This window comes from Hordeum vulgare, chromosome 2H (genome assembly GCF_904849725.1).
Source record: "Hordeum vulgare subsp. vulgare chromosome 2H, MorexV3_pseudomolecules_assembly, whole genome shotgun sequence".
NCBI lineage: Eukaryota > Viridiplantae > Streptophyta > Magnoliopsida > Poales > Poaceae > Hordeum > Hordeum vulgare.
In genome coordinates, this window is record NC_058519.1 from 547,432,912 (window position 1) to 547,445,184 (window position 12,273).

Genomic DNA, 12,273 nt, shown 5'->3' on the forward strand with positions numbered 1-12,273 from the left:
CTTGTTCCGGCCTCAACCGCAGGGGTCATGATGGTGGCTCCTCCAGCGCCGATCGTCTCGCCTGATGTCGCCACAGCGCCATCAGCGTCCGCGACTGAAAGCGTCGTGGCCTTCGAAGTCGAAGGGTGAGTGTGTGCGTTGGTCTTCTTCTTGGGAGCCATCGTGAAAAAATAAAGCCGCGATGAAGATCAGCTCCCTCCTTCTATCCTCGGATTTGTGGTAACGAAGCCCCCTACCTAGCCCGCCAAAGATGTTGGTCTAGGTGTGCACGCAGTCACCTATGGGGCCTTAGGGTCCCTTATTGTTCGGCGGCGAGGTCGTATCGCACAAAGAGCAGAGACAACGGAACAACACGGTGATGAGACTCAGGGATTTTTACCTAGGTTTGGGCGAGTGTGAAGCATAAAACCCTACTCCTGCTTTGGTGGATTGATTGGGGAAGACGAAGTTTGCATGCAGCTATACCCCCACAAGGGTTGTCGGGGAGAGCTAGCACACGCGTACACTTACACTTGGTTCTAATCCCACGGGGACCTAATCTACCAAGTGTTGAATCTCTAAGTGCTCGAATACCCAAAGATCTGAATCCTTTGCTAGGTTGCCTCGAGCCTCGTTTTATAGCTCAAGGGGCGTCCATAGTGGTAACTGACATGATCAGATAGCTAACAGTGCTATCATACGTAACTCTAGCACTTAAGACAGAGTGCCATACATGCGCCCCTAGGTGGTGAGCTGGGGTGCGTTCCCGGCACGCCTCTACCACCTATGAGATGGCATTGGCTTGAGGTCTTGACATGCTTCTGGACGGGTGTCAACTGGTTGCAACCTGTCTTCCGGCGCGGTGCCACGTAGCTATAAAGAGCCACCTAGCCGCCTGGGGGATCGACACCTCATAGAAAAGTGATTGGTGTAGCAATGAGGTGGAGCTATGGCAGGCTGGCTCACACCTCCCGGGGAGGCACCTTTCCGGGTATTGGTGAGGATGATTGCACCTTCGCTCCCGGCAGGTGCCACGGGTTCTTGGCGCACCTTGGGTTGTTGATGTTGGCGGTTGCTCTTGAGGGGTGAAGCTCCAAACCCGTATGCACAAGTCAGGGGCACTAGGTACCCTGTTATTAGTGCACCAACACATGTTGATAGACTTTTGCAATAATAGTTTTAAATCTCGGTTACTCAATTCAACTTGGCCATTAGACTGAGGATGATAAGGTGATGCAATTCTATGGTTAACATCATATTTATCTAGGAGTTTACGAAAAGCACCATGAATAAAATGTGAACCACCATCAAACATTAAATATCTAGGGACTCTAAACCTCAGTAGGATGATGGCTTTTAAGCATTTAGTAGAGGTGTTATGATCAACACTACTAGTTGGAATATCTTCTACCAATGTAGTAACATAATCAACAACAACTAAAATATGAATATACCAATTAGGGGAAGGAAAAGGCCCCATAAAATCAAAGCCCCAAACATCACAAATGGATCAATAGCAAGTGAATAGTTCATAGGCATTTCCTGACGTTTACAATGTTACCAACTCTTTGACATTCATCACCTGAAGGGACATACTTATGAGTATCTTTAAAAAGAGTAGGCCAATAGAACTCAGATTGTAATACCTTGTGTGTAGTTCTGTCACCAGCATGGTGTCCTTCGTACACCTTGAAATGACACTTCCTTAGGATATTTTCCTGTTGATTCTTAGGTATACTGTTGGCGAACATTGCATGGGAAACAAAAAAATTCCTACGCACACGAAGACCTATCATGGCGATATCCATCTACGAGTGGAGATTTAGATCTACGTACCCTTGTAGATCTCACAACAGGAAGCGTAAGAAATGCGGTTGATGTAGTGGAACGTCTTCACGTCCCTCGAACCGTCCCACGAACCGTCCCGAGATCCGTCCCACGATCCGGTCCAATCTAGTGCCGAACGGACGGCACATCCGCATTCAGCACACGTACAACTCGACGACGATCTCAGCCTTCTTGATCCAGCAAGCAAGTGGGAGAAGTAGATGAGTTCTCCGGTAGCGTGACGGCGCTCCGGTGGTGGTGATGATCTACTCCTGCAGGGCTCCGCCCGAGCTCCGCAGAAATCCAATCTAGAGTTGGAACTGTGTACTTTAGGCTAGAGTTGCACGTGGCAAAGTTGTGTCTCAAAAAGCCCTAAAACTCCACTATATATAGGAGGGAGGTGGAGGGTTTAACTTTAGGGACACGGCCCTCAAGGGTGCGTCGGCGCTAGGAGGAGGACTCCTCCTCCAATTCGGTTTAGGACGGAGTCCTCCTCTTCCTTCCCACCTCCCTCTTTCCCTTTTCTTTTCCTTTTCTTTTGGTATTTTCTTTATGTGGCGCCATATCCATCTTGGGCTGACTCCACCAGCCCACTAAGGACTTGTGACGCCACCCTAGGGCCTTGGGCTCACTCCCGGGAGGGTGGGCGCTCCCGGTGAACTCCTGGAACCCATTCGTCACTCCCGGTACACTGCCGGAATTGCCCGAAACTTTCCGGTGACCAAATGAAACCATCCTATATGTGAATCATCGTTTCCGGACCATTCCGGAAACCCTCGTGACGTTTGTGATATCATCCGGGACTCCGAACAACATTCGGTAACCACACATATAACTCAACTATACTAAAACATGGCCGAACATGAAGTGTGCAGATCATGCGGGTTCGAGAACTATGTAGACATGACCCGAGGCACTCCACGGCCAATATCCAATAGCGGGACCTATATGCCCATATTGGATCCCACATATTCTCCGAAGAACTTATCGTTTGAACCTCAGTGTCAAGGATTCATATAATCCCGTATGTCATTCCCTTTGTCCTTAGGTATATTACTTGCCCGAGATTCGATCGTCGGTATCCGCATACTTATTTCAATCTCGTTACTGGCAAGTCTCTTTACTCCTTCCGTATTACAAGATCCCGTGACTTACACTTAGTCACACTGCTTGCAAGGCTTGTGTGTGATGTTGTATTACCGAGTGGGCCCCGAGATACCTCTCCATCACACAGAGTGACAAATCCCAGTCTTGATCCATACTAACTCAACGAACACCTTGGGAGATACCTGTCGAGCACCTTTATAGTCACCGAGTTACGTTGCGACGTTTGATACACACAAGGTATTCCTCTAGTGCCAGTGAGTTATATGATATCATGGTCATAGGAATAAATACATGACACGCAGAAAACAATAGCAATAAAATGACACGATCAATATGCTACGTTCATAGTTTGGGTCTAGTCCATCACATGATTCTCCTAATGATGTGATCCAGTTATCAAGCAACAACACTTTGCACATAGTTAGAAAACCTTGACTATCCTTGATCAACTGGCTAGCCAACTAGAGGCTTGCTAGGGACATTTGTTTTGTCTATGTATCCACACATGTATCTATGTTTTCATTCAATGCTTGGGATAACGAAGATATGACCATATTTCAGATCGATTTTCAACAGACGAGATCGGATAGTAGAATAGAGAGAAGGATTTGCTGCTTTCTTAAAATGATAGAGAGTCAGGAGAGGGTCTATGTTAATAGAGCTCTTTAGATAGGGAGAGGAAAGACGTAACTAGACCGCGGAAAGAATAGAATCTTTTACCGCTACATCCGCTGGAGAAGAAAACTCAGCAAAGGAGATTCCTATCCTTTCTCTAGTTGAAGACTAATCTGGATATTCCCGAAGATGCTTGACTTCGAGTTCTTGGAGTGACAGCTTTCTTTGTAAACAAGGGTCCCTTACTCTATTACTTTTCCACTTCATTGATCTGAAAGAAGTGACAGAAGAAAGCTACGGGCATATACCCCTGCCCCGGGGGAACAGGTGCCACCTCAACAGCTATATTCTAAATCGTTAAGCCTCGCAACCCTTTCCTTTGTATCGGACCTTTCCCGCTTTCCTTACTTTCCTTCCTCACTCAAACTTCAAAAAGTCCTTCCATGAATCTAGGGAAGGAAAACCACCTCTGACTTCACCAAGTCTCCCTTTCTTTGGTCGAAGGCTTCAGGTCAAGATCCTTTTTCCTATCTATTGAAGATGCAAAGAGAGATGCTTCTTCCTCTTCAAGTTGGAAGTGCAAGAAGAAATGCGGTAAATAGGAGTTCCATCTACCACGCACTCGCCCCACACTCCAGCTAACTTCAGCATCCATACTCAGCTAGGAGGAAGGTGCCGGGGACACTATGAACACACATGTACTTGGTTGACTTCACGTCCCGTCTCACAACCGGGTAAGATCAAATAAACAAACAGCTTGCTTGCCCAATCCCTATTGAGAGGATTTCTTGAGCTTGAACTTCCTTTTGTAGCTCCGCTCACAAGGACTTCTTTTCATCCGTAATGAAGCTTATACCACCACTTGGTCAGTAAGGCCTGATTCAAAAAAAGATCAATCACCCCCTTCCCTACTTCAATGGAAAAGGGGGAATCGCCCTTTCACAGCCGCCCCTCCACAAAATTTATACCTATCCTTTCGCCTAAGATGATCACGAACGAAGACAGAGAATTGCGTAGATAGGAGGAGGAAACGAACCAACCCGAAAAAACAAACAAAAGGGAATGAGAGAAATGATCGGAACGATTGAGGAAAGAAAGAGAATGGCGGCCCCTTTCCTTTCGCCCAGGGGGCATCGTCGTCGGGGACAGGCTTCGAGGGTTCTTCCATATCTAGATATAGAGATAGATGATGATAGAGATCTAGATCTTTCTATAGATAGATCCTTTGAAAAATTTCTATTGATCCGCTTTCAAGATCTATGAACAAGAGAGATCCAAAAAATCTCCATGTAAAAAAAAAGAGATGAATAGATAGGGCTGAGCCGATAGCAGGACTGGGTACGATGATGGGGCGAGAGAGGGAAAAAACCCTTCGGGATGGATCGGGAAAAGTGACCTCCGGCTCAGCCCACGACTTCCTTCCCTTCGCATAGCTCAGGTGACTCCCTTCCCCCTTTTTTCCCAGAATGAATTAGCCCGACACGACGAATCCTGCCCTCCTGTCTTTCTTTCTCATTGAATGAACCACTGCCTGGGACGCCCCTATGCCTATGAATTCAATGATTTAAGGGCCCCGGGAGGAAACTTCGGAAAGAAAGCCTACTGGTTGGTCTGGTTGTCCCCCGGCGGTGCCCGGGCGGGCCTCGGTTCAATCTTGCCGATTCTACCTAGACATGGCTCAAAATGAAGGGGTAAGGCCAAGTGTTCTTAAAACAAAACTCGAAGTGCACACTTCGGAGCACGGTCTTCCGTTAGGTCCTTTACGGACGACGAAAGCCCCTTGGCTATACTCTACTCTTCGCCTCCGGCTGTTCTGTTCTTTTCTTTTGGCTCGGCGGAGCTGAGCTGGGTTCCATTACACTCTGTAGGAAATGCATAGACAGTCCACGCAGCAAACCGAGGCCCTGCGTGCGCCGTACGTACCGCCTACGAATAATAGGTAGCCCCACCCCAGGCAGAGTTTGTGAGCCGTGTAATAGGCGACCATTTCGCGCGGTTCGGGGGGCACTTGAATAAGCCGCCGGCACCCGGCTGCGTCTTTACCCCTATCCAATTTTTGGGCCAATTCCCCCTTCGTACTACCAAAAAATGAGATTCTTGCCGAATCCGAGTTTGCTGCCCCAACCATTACAAAACTAATACCTATTCTGTTTAGTACTTCAGGTGCTTCTCTAGCGTATAATGTAAATCTCGTAGCGGATCAATTCCAACGAGCCTTTCAAACTAGTACTTTTTGTAATCGACTCTATAGCTTCTTCAATAAACGCTGGTTCTTCGATCAAGTTTTGAATGACTTTCTAGTCAGATCGTTCCTGCGTTTCGGATATTCAGTCTCATTCGAAGCTTTAGACAAGGGTGCTATTGAGATATTGGGCCCTTATGGTATCTCGTACACATTCCGACGATTGGCCGAGCGAATAAGTCAACTTCAAAGTGGATCTGTTGTGCGAAGAGTGCGTTATGAACCGTGGCCGCCTACCTGCTTTGGTTGGTGGGGGCGGCTCCTCCGTTGTGGGTAAACGGGAAACCCGACTCTACGAACCCGAGGAAAGGCTGCACAGCTTCCGTAGGGGCGTTAAGACCGGAGCTTTTTGTAGTGCTAGCAGGAATGCAAGTGAATGAATCCAATCCCATCCCCTTTAAAATCGGCGAGGTAATACCTTATTGAAGTAGGGCACGCTACGGCAACACAGGACTGACGGGGTGGGGGCTTGCTGTCTACTTGGCGAGCCTTCACTGCCCCCTTCTGTAACTTCCCTTCTTTCGTCCGTCCACGAGGCAGTCAAAAGAAAGAGAGAAAGGGGCGGCTATAACGCAGGAGTCGTGGCGGTTGTATGCCACAAGGTCCCTATAGACAAGGGGACAAGTGAATCATCGCTTTTGGGCGCAGGCAGCCCTCTACCATCCATCCCATTGCATTCCTCTCGTAGAGTACTGTACCGTCTCAGACCAGATACATCTATGGAAAGAAAGGATTTCATAGAAAATCTGCATTTTTCTATTTTTTTTTATCCCCATGTATTCCGTTATTCCCGTAACTATGGATTGATTGTCCCTACCTAACTAAATGGTAGTGGTCTAGGGAGCGCAATTGCTAGAGCACGGGAGAATGAAGAGTAATGATTTAAGCAAGAGCAGCCGGACGGACTACTATAGTCAGTCTAGTGACTACTATAGTCTTTTCTTTCTTTGTAGTTAAGTAATAATGTTTGGTATAGCAGCCTTTCCGAGCGAGTCTCTGGGATCTCCTGTAAACCCCCATGATGTGGTAAAGGGAGGATATTAGGGGAAGCAGTGAGTGGAGATTCCCCTGCGGAGAGCCGGATGAGGGGAGACCCTCACGTCCGGTTCGGAGGGCGGGGATATCCCGACCCTACTATCATTATGCCTTTGCAATGTTACTTGGTTCAACTCCATTTGTGACCTTTTCTCGTATGTGGGACTCTCTATCTTCTTGGGTAGATTCTAGATCGTCTTTCATTTTGTTAGTGAGTAGTTTTCTTATTAATAAGTCAAGTCAAGAGTAATAAGAGAACTGTAGGAGCTTGCCAGGACGGCTTGGTAAGCAAGCTACCTGTTATGTAGGCGCCAACTCCCAGTTCTTTCTCTTCTTTCTTTTTGATTTTTTATTCTCGTTTTTTTTACTAAACGTATAATCTCCTTTCCGGGGAAGGGGTAACATAGACGGAGGCACATGTAGACAGATACAGACTTTTTCAATCTTTTGCCTAAGCGAAGTAGTTGATCCCTCCGAGGTAAGGGCGAATCGAGACCGAAAGCTACTAATAAAATAGCATAATCTGAACACATAGCTGAACACATAGTTTAAGTAGAAACTGTTAAAGCTCCCTGGTCTCGAAACGGCCGGCTTTGGTTCAGCTCTCGGGGCCACCTTACACACTAATAAAATCGTCAGCTTCCTTCCCCACTCATCGCCCTCACTTTAAGACAAAAAATCCAATTCGATTCAAAGATCGGAATCATACCTCCAGCGGGCAAGGTCGGCTCAAGAAATGGAAGTTGTGAGATGGAAAGAAAACCACGAAAAATGAACTGAATTAGGGATCAATCCATACGCGGCTTGCCTTCTCCCCTTCCCCATAGTAAGCCAGCCAATAGTACCCTAACTTAAGAAGTTCTCTTAGCTAGCGCATGTCCATTAATGTGACCACCGCATGCTCCTGCATGAGTTTCATGAATGGTTTGTTTTCGCAGGAGATTTCATGGTAGTTTTTGGACACTAGAATTGGTTAATGAGATCAACTCAATCTATAATTCGAATGCGGTGTGGAGGGAGAGGGGAAACCCGCTTAGATAGGGCGATAGCCCGGTTTTTCTTGAATATCCTTTCCAGTGCTTGTCTTGTATTGAGGTATACCGAAGATATGAGTCAAAGTAGGTAAGAGAAGGGGGCTTTCACTATTATTAAGAGTAGGGCTTTAATTAAAAGAGTAGGCCCTTCGTATCTTTCTATGACCTCCAAGACGGAGCGAGACGGATAGGCAGAGCAAGAGCTCTTAAAGTCTACCCGGGCTAGCTTCTTCATTCTTCGATCAGGGGCGGGCTTCTTCCCTTATATACGATGACTTAGATAGATAAACTTCTTTGATCCATTCATTGATAAAGTCTTCGGGGGCTGTTTACCTTTAGAATCGACAGTAGAGTAGGTTTGATCTTGCTTTCTCAATCTTTCTCTGATCCTAGCCGTGTAGTAGATCCGGCTTTATTCGGCTAAAAAGAAGTGTGTGTGGCCGTCGTATCTGCTCGCCCCCTTCTTCATTCATCCATTTAGGTAAGAATGGATCCAGGGAACCTGGCTCGGGAACAGCCCTGAAAAAACACAGTAAGAGAGTCCAATCTCTGAAATATAGCATTTGATCTCCTAAGTAGTAGTAGTAGAAGGCTTAGTATCTGACTTGATCCAATAGAGTCAGAACACACAGTAGATCCAGATTCCACACCTTGCTGTGGACTGGGGAGAGAGCAGCTCTGCGAAGCTGGGCGTTCTGTGTGATTATGGAGGAACTGTAGTACTCGCCCCAAAATGCAAGCCGGGATAGATACTTAAAGAAAGGGGGAGCGGTGGGCCTTCAAAAAGGAGCGAGGGAGTGATGGGCAACCTTTTTCTATATGTTGCTCGTGAGCCGCCAAGTACCAGTCTCGCAACAGTACTGGCGTTAAAGGATCGGTCCTTCACTTGCGGATCGTTCGCGAGTCGAACTCGCTCTCTTGCCACGCCTTTGACTCACGAACTCGAGTCGGACTCATTCACTGCTGACTTTTTTGAGGATCGTTCGTTCTTCACTCTCTTGCTATTACCCGCAGGGAGCGCAGCAACCGACGGTGCATATTATCATATAGAAAGAAGCGAAGCGTAGCGATTCGTACTACCGGAAAATTGTCGCTAACCGCTAGGCAATAGAGTCAGCTTACGGGGTGGGGCGCAAGCAAGCGTAGCGAATCACATAGAGTTGCCCCTACCTGCCAGCGCGCAGATAGATAGGGCGGGCGAGCGCAGGGATGGATGTCTGAGCGGTTGAAAGAGTCGGTCTTGAAAACCGAAGTATTGATAGGAATACCGGGGGTTCGAATCCCTCTCCATCCGCGAGGTCATAAGTTCTCTCTTGCCTTATCTATAGATAAGAACGAATCTCCTCGACTCGACTGATATGATGGATGGAATGGGTAGAAGGTTGAGGTTATTGTGTGTTGATTTAGTTAGGACTTTGTCTCCCTTTCGTTATCTTCCGCCCCGGGTGGATGACCTGTGGGAGCTAAGTCGAAGATCTCGGTGTCGTCGTGAGTGGTTGATAAACAACGATTGCAGTTTGATTTAGGGAGTCCCAACCCTGTGAAGCTTAACAGACAAAGAAAACGATAGAGACTTCCGGGTATAGGGTGACGACCTTAATGAATCAAGTATTCAGGTGGCAGAGTTTTTAGCTACATAAGCGCTCAAATTCCTGAATACTTATTGCCCAAAAAATATGATCAACCCCAGGTACATTTATTAGGTTTTGATCTGAGGCTATCCTGGTCTGCAGGACCCAACACAAGTATTCATCCTTTCCAATCTGAAAAAGGTGTTGCCGAAAGCTTACCCTCTTCCACACGGATGCTACAGCCGCTATCACTTTTGCAGGAGGGGAATTACAGAGTTCGCCTCTCGACATCTTGTTTGGTAAGCGGAATTTTGACCCAGGCGCCCTAGTGTTGCCTAACCGTTCGGCCGGAGATGTCGGATGCGAGATCTTTAGCTACTTGTATCAATTTGCCGCAGTGTGCTTAGATACAATGGGCTGGCAGCTGAGGCTTGGCAGGATGGGGGAGTTAATTAAGGTCGAGGGAGCAGGAAAGAGTTTGTTATTCGCTATTGGCTTAGTACGGCCTATACATAATAGGGCCATGACGGTTTTGGCAAGGCCTTGAACTTCATATATCCCTTTTTTACTCAATCCAGAATACCGATAAAGTCAGATTGAATCATTTTGTCGACCTTTCCTTTGGATTTATTATCATAGGTAGTGTTCGAGATCGCCTCTGTGCGGTGAACGCTCGAATGTAGCTAACATCAGTTTTGTCCTCGCGTGGTTGAAGGAGATGCTGCTGCTGGATGGAATGCTTCCGGGGCGCCATGATCCTTCTATCAGGAATAGAATAATCGAGGGCACTGACTGACTGCATCAATCATCGCTCAGTGAGCTATTAATTGCCGCCAATAGCGCTTCGCTTGCATGCAAGGCGGCTAATAAAAGCGCCAGGTAGACGCGCGGAGATGCATTTTGAGTACTGGTGGTACTGGACAAGCTCTAGGGGAATAATCTCTTTCTTATTTCTTTCTTATTTCTTTCCCATGACGACTAGGAACGGGCAAATCAAGAATTTCACTTCGAATTCCGGACCTCAACATCCTGCTGCTCATGGTGTTTCACGATCAGTATTGGAAATGAACGGAGAAGTGGTGGAACGTGCGGAACCACATATTGGATCACTCCAGTGCGGCACGAAGCCGCTGACGCTGAGTAGGCTCCTATGCCGCTAGCACGGTGGAGGTTCCGTAGCGCGTCATGAGCACCGGGCAAAGGGACGGTTGAGCAACTCAAGCGAACCGCCCTACCTGACTTTGGATAAAGATAGAAGGGAGAAGGTTGTGAAGGTGGCCTCGTTATCCACACATCTGGTCGGAGGACCGACCTGGGTTTTCACGAGCGTAGGCGGGTCCTGGAGTGCCCGTCAAGGGCGCTAGCGCATACCCCGGGGTGATCATCACCACCTGCACCTCACATCTCGGCACAGTGGAACGTGTAACCCGCCTGCTGTCCAAGTCAACCACTGAATTTCCTGTAATTCATAGCGCCTAACAGAACGTAGCAGCAAGGGACAACCCACCCATACAGACAGCCTGCGGGGAGGATGGCACTACTGGCAAAGACCGTCTAGCGAAAACGCCGCAGGCGCGAAGCGTGGTGGGCCTGCGCCGGGGGAGCATAGGGAGGAAAGGGAGCCCGGACGGTGGAAGAGCCAGGGGAAGCCGGGTCATTTGACGGAAATGGAAGGTCCGAGCGGCTCATTCATTCTTGAAAAAAGAGGGGGGGAGCGAGCCAATGTATCAATGAATAGATACAGTCAACGGTATTAAGACAGCGCTGCCTACACGCGAATTAGCTTCCGAGGTCGAGCAGTCTCAATTTCACTACAGGATTTGCGAATGAATGCTGGGCTGGGCCACCTCAAATGGCGTGAGCCGCATGCGGGGAGACCCGCACGTACGGTTTTCAGGGGGATCCGGCCGGCCGGCGCCCACCCGACTAGAGGGACTGAGAAATTAATCGAGTACAAAACTTATCTTCAAGCTTTACCTTATTTTGATCGTTTAGAGGGCGATCGCGGAGTCACTGAATGAAGTCCTCCCTCCCTTTCTTTCGGAGGTGCTGACCCGCTGCGAGGCAGATATGACTAAGTGACATATTGAATATGGCGACGACTACAGCATGTCGTAGAAGGAGATAAGAGGTGGAGCCAACGACCCACTAAGACTCACGTATCTACAACTACATTCCCGAGCGGCAGTCAAACGGAGGCGTGAATGCAAGATGCCAGCGGAATGATCGACCGGACAGAGGCTAGGGCAGCTTTCTTCCCACCGCGTCCTTCCTTGTGTGTCGGAGATACAAAGCGAGTGCACCGGAAAAGAAGGGGAACTGAGTCGATCTATTCCATGGCGAAGCATCCGAAGCATAACTGCACACTCACACGATCTTTGCCGAGAGATAGGAGCATTCGGTGGAACCGGTGAACTACACTTGCTTCTTGATAGATGTGTGGGACAGAGGGCTCGTGGTACCTGCTGCCCGCCCTTCCTCCGCTTTGATAACCGTGTGAACGGAGAGTGGGCAGAGCAAAAGGGAAGGAGGTCCTCATACGGAGTCGCACACTTGAGCAGTGCGGGAGACTGGAGAATGGGTCGAGTAAACTCCCTTAGGGCCGATTAAATCACAGACGAGGAACTTTTCTTTCTTTTTTTCTTTTTGATTTGAAGGGTATGTTCTAAAAAAAGAAAGGCAGAGGTAAATACTTCGAAGAGGCGGCTCGGTAGGGATGGAATGGTCAATCGTCAAGTCAAGGATGACTTCTTTGTTGGCGAAACGATGGGGGAGAGAAAGCACGCCAGTGATTCTCTGAGCCGGTCTTCATTTCCAACGCCTCGGGAAACAGGTCGAGATAGATGACAGCACCTTTTTATCC

At 48.1% G+C, this 12,273-nt stretch overlaps 1 non-coding gene and 1 pseudogene across 1 annotated transcript; one reads left to right on the plus strand and one right to left on the minus strand.

Annotated features, from left to right (window-relative positions):
• The first annotated feature begins 9,046 nt into the window (after window positions 1-9,046).
• On the plus strand, window positions 9,047-9,133 carry TRNAS-UGA. Its single transcript has one exon. It is a non-coding gene; the product is annotated as a tRNA-Ser (tRNA).
• LOC123427152 lies at window positions 9,109-11,949 on the minus strand (annotated as a pseudogene).
• Window positions 11,950-12,273: the final 324 nt, after the last annotated feature.